The sequence below is a fragment of the Mastomys coucha genome, unplaced genomic scaffold (assembly GCF_008632895.1).
Source record: "Mastomys coucha isolate ucsf_1 unplaced genomic scaffold, UCSF_Mcou_1 pScaffold14, whole genome shotgun sequence".
Classification (NCBI taxonomy): Eukaryota; Metazoa; Chordata; class Mammalia; order Rodentia; family Muridae; genus Mastomys; species Mastomys coucha.
Window position 1 is genome coordinate 104,999,352 of NW_022196896.1, and position 7,037 is coordinate 105,006,388.

The following is a 7,037-nucleotide window of genomic DNA, read 5'->3' on the forward strand; positions in this document are numbered from 1 at the left end:
GATCTCTGTAGGTAATCCTTGCCCATGACAAAGAGAGGCTTCTATGCCCAAAGCTGAGAGCAGCCCTAGTCGACAAACAAACTTTAAGGGGTTAGAAAATAAGGTTGGCTGTGTTTCTATTTGGTAGGTAGTAACTAAGAAGCCAATGTTTCAAACTCTTAAAAGCTAACTCTCTTTAAAATGAAATAAACAAGTAAAAATATATAAAAATTCCAAATGGGAAAAATAATTAACTTTTGATCATATAAACATTAGCTTCTCAGATATGTGTCTCTTTAAGGCAGAGCTCTACTTTGCCATTGCCTTCAGGTCCCAAGAGGGAATTTATAAATACTTAATTCAGATCACTTGGACTGTTATTATCAATTTTCATTTTCAATTCATGTACGTTCTACCATAGGTATAAAAATCTAACAGTAAGGCAATAATCATGTGGAATAAATCCAGTTTTCTTCATACCAAAGTTGATGTTATTAACAACTAGTTAATAACTAGTTATGATAAGTGAAAAAATTATTACATTTTTATTAAATTAATATATTACTGTAAATGATGTTCCTCACTCCTGTTGCCAAATAAAAGCACAATATATTTTGCTATTAAGAACAGTAATCATCTTCATTTTGTTCCAAAGTCTTCATTTCGTTGGTTCAGCATGACTTTTAAAACTAAAAGAAAACCAGAGGATTGAGTTTAACATCTGCTTGGCTACAGGCTATGTTAAAGCATAAGTTTCATATATTAGCTTCTCTCGTGTATTTGATCAGGCACAGTTTTGAGCGACGACCTGTGAGCTCAGGAATGTATAGTAATGAAAACTCAACACCATGATAAAGTTAATTCAGTTCACCCTCTCCTTTGGCTTAGTTGTTAATACTGGCTTTCTAGAAAGATCGTCACCAGACAAGGTTAATCTCTAACTATCGAGATGTCAGAGCAGAGGGTCACGTTTTCAAGATTTTGTCTGCATTAATAGTCAAAAATGCCGCTCTGAAAACTACCAAGCATAAATAAGAAGAGCAAATATCCTGCAGAAAGGGATGAATATTTGCCAAATACCTGAAAAGTGCCAGTGATTGTCCTCCTTGTGTTATACATACCAGAACTTCATGTTCTTATCAATATTTATATAATCATTCTCAAGGGAAGACCATATCTGGCACAAGAAATTTGTATCAGAGGAAATTCATTATAGAGAAAGGTGATTTTTCTAAAATTTCTTTATAATTTCCCTTTGGGCTCCTCTCCTTTATTTTTCAATTCTAGGTAAAGTAAAAGAAAAAACTCACAGTCTATTTAATATTTGCTAAAGTGTAATAAAAATGTGATGTTTTGACTCATTTTCTATCTTCCCTGAAGGGCAATTGGAATACACTGATGGAAAAATATATATTTTCTTTTAAAAAGCACTATTTCTTAAAAGAATCTTCAAATATGAAGTAGATACATTGAATGAAAAAAATGAGGTTGAAGTGGCTAGCTGACACTGTGTTGCCTTGTGTGGACCATACAGATATGTCCTTGGTATTGCTATACCAACATAAAGCCAGTGCTCTCAACTATGAATGTATGTGATTGTGTTAATTTATTTTCATGGCTATCCACAATGAACAAGCTGAATCATCCATAAAGTTCAGCATTGGATTGTGTAAGAGTTGAAGATAGAAGATAATAAACTTAGGAACTTCATGTTAGAGATAGACAGTTAGAGAAGAAAAATCATTTGGCTACAGTTGCTTTTTGAAGGCTAGGACAAGATGAGTGTAGCTTAATTTACCTCCAGGAGAAAAATGTCCACTGCAGAAGAACTGCAAATGCCTAAAGCCACTTCTAAACTTCAGGAAATGTGATGAGCTGACTGTCCCAAGGAAACAGGATGCAGCTTCCAGATCACTGGGACATTTGTCAATGCCTTCAGAATGGTGGGTAATATACAAAGTGCTAAATTGTTCTTTTGTGGTTGGATCCTGTTGACTTGTGAGACACTTATATGAGCTGATCCTGATTCAAAATAACTTCCCTAAACATTTTATCTGTTGTCTTAGATAGAACTTAGAAGGGGCAAAACAGTATCTAGAAGTTACTGACCACAGCCAACCATTGGACTGATCATGGGGTCCCCAATGGAGGAGTTAGAGAAAGGACTGAAGGAGCTGAAAGGGTTTGCAACCCCATAGGAAGAAGAAGAACAACAATAGCAACCAACCGGAGATTCCAGGGTCTAAACTACCAACCAAGGAGTACACATAGAGAGACCCATGCTCCAGCTGTAATGTAGCAGAGGATGGCTTTGTTGGGCATCGGTGGGAGGAGAGGAGAGGCCCTTGGTCCCAGGAAGGCTCAATGCCCCAGTGTAGAGGAATGAGAGGGCAGGTAGAAAGGAGTGAGTGAGTGAGTGAGTGAGTGTGTGAGTGGGTAAATGGGTGGGTGGGTGGGTGGGGCTACACCCTCATAGAAGCAGGAGGAGGGTGAATGGGTTAGGGGTTTTCAGGGGGGAATTGGAAAAGGGGATACCATTTGAAATGCAAATAAGTAAAATAGCCAACAACAACAAAAAAGTTACTGGCCAATAATTAGCCACTCTACTGGCTGCTCGCAGCATCAAAAGTCTGTCTCCTGCTCAGTGGTCTGACTTGATTCCTTGGACTTGGATTCTCACCATTGCTCTTGTTTAAGCCTTCTCCTCTTTTGACTTCCCTTTAGATTTAATAATTTGCTTCAAGCATGTGTGTGAGAGCATCCCTGGGTCACCTTCTCCTCCACTCTTGCTCTTCTTACCTTGGGTGTCATATGCCACAATCGCCCTCAGTTTTTCTGAAGGACCAGAAGCTTCTGGTAGTCAAAAGCGTCTTATTCATTCTTCTCTCCCTTTCCTCCAAAGCGTGTTTTGTCTCCACTTTCCTGACACTACCTAGGATGCAACCTCTGGTGCCATTTTGGGTGCTGTTCCAGGCATTTAGAGTTCTGAAATAAATGCATCATAGGAACCTACTTTTTTTGTGCCTGAGATGCTTTTGTTATGTTATTTTACTGATCCCTCTTGGCAACCCTGCAATGTAACTATTATCATCACCGCTTTGTACAATTAGAGAAATCAGGATCAAAGCAGCAGAGGTTTGCTAAGGCTAAACAAATTGCTAAGAAAGAAAATCAAGATTCAAATATAGAGCTGTTTCATTAAAAAAAAAAACACAAACCACTCTTTGACCTATATACTCTTTTAATCTTATCCAAAGAATTCTCCCAGTGCCTCCAATTAAAAGAACCCCCAATCAAGAGATGTGAGGCATGAAAGTTCAGGAATGGACATCATAAGATTCAAGTGGCTTCTTACCGGCACCAGTTGTAGAGTACCTGGGTTGCTCCTGTCTAAAGCTAAGTCCCTTTCTCGATGAAGATCCAGGTCTCCAATTTCATAGTTTTCATCACACTCAGGCTAGCTTTAATTAATCCTGTCTCCCACACACTTGATGAAAACAGACCTTTGCTATGCCACAGGCAGAAGTCCTGCAGGTCACTGCAGTTCTGAAATGTGATTCTGCTTCTCTTTTATGAGTATTTATGATACTCTTGAGTTTTAACAAGGCTTCAAGGAAAGCAAATGAGAGTCCTGGCTGATGAGAGTTCTTCATACTCTCTGTAAATCAGACAGCATCTGGAGAATCTCATGTGTATTGCAAGAAACCTTTGTTGACACCTTTCTTAAGAACATTAGCCAATTTTTTTTGGCATAAAATGCTCATGCCAACTAAATATTATTCATTCTATCCATGGTCTGTGTTTTAGTACAGTTGCTTTAATGTCAAAAACATTGTGACAAGGCCGTGTTAATCTATGAAAGCCCTTTGATCTGGTATATAAAATGACTTTTTAAAAGGTGATAGTATGCATTTAGTTATAGTTCATATTACTGTGTTTCCTAATCACCCCAATGTTGACATTTCTGAAACCAATTCTCTGGAGTAAATTGCTTGGATGTAGACTAGAAAGTTCTCATGCATGTGGCCTTTGGTTCCTAAAACCAGGGTAGGGTCTTCCAATTTTAGATAATTCTAGAAACACATCACTGTACCAAAAGCAACTAGAAGAACAAAGAACAAAAAACCTATTCCATATTTCAGAATACTGGATGTCTGTAACCCCAAACTAGATGTAGACAGTACAATCACATCTTTGCTAGTGCAAAGTCAAACTAAGCCTGACCAAGGAGACTGTGGAAGTTATTTCTAAAACTATGCCTTTTTGCAACAAAACAAGCCAAGGGATTTATTCCAGGAACCTAAGCATACTCTCTTTGAGGGAGGGTACATTGCTGAGCATGCTCAGTTACAGAGGACACCTATAAGTGTTGTCTGGTAAAGGTTATTGCTCAGAAAGGAATGACAAAGGACATATTTCAGGGCATGTGGCACTCGCAGTCATATATTTGAAAGTTTAGAATAGCAGAGGAGACAATTTTGGGCATGCTCAGTTTACAATACAAAGATGAAAGGCGAGAGTACCTCTGGGCCTGGACAGATTTTTTTCTAAACCATGTTAGCTAAAATAAAGAAAAATGTACTTGAACTATAGATGAATACGAAAATTTGTTTCAAAAGGTGACTATCTTGCTCAACAGCTAACAAAACTACAAAAACAAACATGAGGGGTTGACTGTATGGAAGAACACAGCAGAGTGAGGGAAAGAACAGGGCCTCTCTGAATGAACAAGGCTATCTCTATTTTCCTACAATAGGAACATTTGATTTTTTTCAATTTCTATTGATTGGTGATGTCTGAATATGATTATGTTATGAATATGATTAAGGGCTCAAATTGAACTCTTTAGTCTTATTTAGAAGGTTTTATAGTCCAATGTGTGAATAATCTTTTAAAGTTTCCTGTGTTGATGAAGTTTTCTTTTGCTTGAGGAATAGGGTTTTGGATGTTCCCACTTTTCATTCTTTTCTCCTTAGCCTTCAAGGGGTCTGATTGAAGGCTGTAGACAGTTTCATCTGGGAATGGAAGTATGAGAAAAACCAGCCTGTGCTTGGGAATCCGTAGCAGAGCAATCTATATCATTACCATCAGAGACAGTGCTCCCAAGAGGGAAGAGCTGTTATCATGTTTACAGGCCTTAGGTGTGTAGCTGAGGGGTAGGGCCAGAACTTTACAGCAGAGAAACGAACGTATTCCATGGATCTTAAAGCAGGCTTTGGCTATCTTCTAGAAGCATCCAGTGTGTGTGTGTGTGTGTGTGTGTGTGTGTGTGTGTGTGTTACCAAGACAAGCAAAGAGTTAAAAGAAAGCCTTAGGGTTCTCTCTCTCTCTCTCTCTCTCTCTCTCTCTCTCTCTCTCTCTCTCTCTCTCTCTCTATCTATCTATCTATCTATCTCATAGACGTTTTTCTCACATAATATATCCCAATTATGGTTTTCCTTCCATCTGCTCCTCCCAGTTGCTTCCCACCTCCCCTTCCATACAGATATACCCCCTTTCTGTCTCTCATTGGAAAGTGAGCAGGCTTCTAAGGAATAATAATAAAACACAACAAAATAAAATGTAGTAAGACAAAGCAAACATTATCACAATCTAGTTGGACAAGACAAACAGCCAGAAAGGAAAGATCCCAAGAGAAGGCACAACTATCAGAGACTCACTTGTTTGCACACTCGATAATCCCATAAAACCACTAAACTGAAAGCCATATGTACCCAGAGAACCTGTAACAGACCCATGCAGGCCCTGTGCATGCAGTCTCTGAGAGTTCATGAACTTTGCTTATGTTGAATTACAGGGCGTCGTTTCCTCGGTGACTTCAACCCCTCTGGCTCTTAGATTTTTTCTGCCTACTTTTCCTCTAGAATTTCTCGTTCCTAACTGGAGGGATTTGATAGAGACATTCTAAAAGGGCTGAGCATTCCAAAATATCTCACTCTCTGTATAATGTCTTGCTTTTGATCTCTGTATTTATTTGCACCTGCTGCAGAAGGAAGCTTCTCTGATAATAGATGAGCAAGGCCCCAATCACAAATACAGCAGAATGTTAGTAGAAGTCCTTTTATGCCTACTTTTCCACAATAGTAGAATTCGGCTTTATCCTATGTCCTTGGGCTATCTAGTCTCCAATTTTAGATAATTCTAGAAACACATCATCCTACCAAAAGCAGCTGAGAGAATAAAGAGCAAGAACAAATTCCATGTTTCAGAATACTGGATGTCTGTAACCCCAAACTATGCATGGACAATAAAATCGCATCTTTGATAGTTAAAAGTCAAACTAAGCCTGTGGTTCTTGGTCACACAAGCAGTATTGGGTATGAGTTCATGAGCCTTAAGTCAAACAGATATTAATTACTCCTGGAGGCTCTGTGTTATCACTGACCTAGCATATGTTGCAGGCAGGACACCATTGTGGATCAAAGAGTTTTTGGATGGCTTGGTTTTTGGATACATTTCTCTTCTGGTAGTATGCAGAGTATCTTTCTACTCCAAAGATGCTAAAATGTGGGATGAAGGTTCTCTGTAGGCACTAGCTCAATTTCTCCATGTTCAATGAGCTGCACAGGTGTTGTCTTCAGCAATAGAACCTTGCTGTACATTTCTGTAAAGCAAACAATTGTCTTAGCAATAGCCAGGATTGTTTGGGGATTCCCATGGGACTCTTTTGGCCAACAGTTCATTTTGATGTAACCTAATCCCTGTACTGGTACCAAGAGATGGCCAGATGAGACTGTGTCTCCTCATAATTTCTTGATTTCATTTAGATTGTTTCATATGTGGGTGTGGGTATGTGTATGTATATATATCCCATATGTATCATACATATATGTTATATATAGATGCTTCTACTGTATTTGATTTCACACTACCCCTCAAATGGTCCTTAATTTTAGCTGTCTCTCCCTGTATTTATTTTCTTATCCCCCTCTTCCCTTCCTCTGCTCATCTGATTGTTCCAGTCTAGATCTCCGCATTCACACATAACTATTTTTTTTTTAGATATTTTCTTTATTTACATGTAAATTTCTCCATTCCCAGTTTCCACTCCAAAAAAC

The 7,037-nt window shown here is 38.6% G+C and overlaps 1 long non-coding RNA gene across 1 annotated transcript in view; it reads right to left on the reverse strand.

The window, feature by feature from the left end:
- Positions 1 to 500: 500 nt before the first annotated feature.
- LOC116088631 overlaps positions 501 to 7,037 on the reverse strand; it is a 21,093-nt gene continuing 14,556 nt past the window's right edge. Inside the window, exons 2-3 of the long non-coding RNA XR_004117949.1 lie at positions 6,365 to 6,583; positions 501 to 668 (exon numbers count right to left, since the gene is read on the reverse strand). This is a non-coding gene — a long non-coding RNA (uncharacterized LOC116088631). The remainder of the gene's footprint in view (positions 669 to 6,364; positions 6,584 to 7,037) is intronic.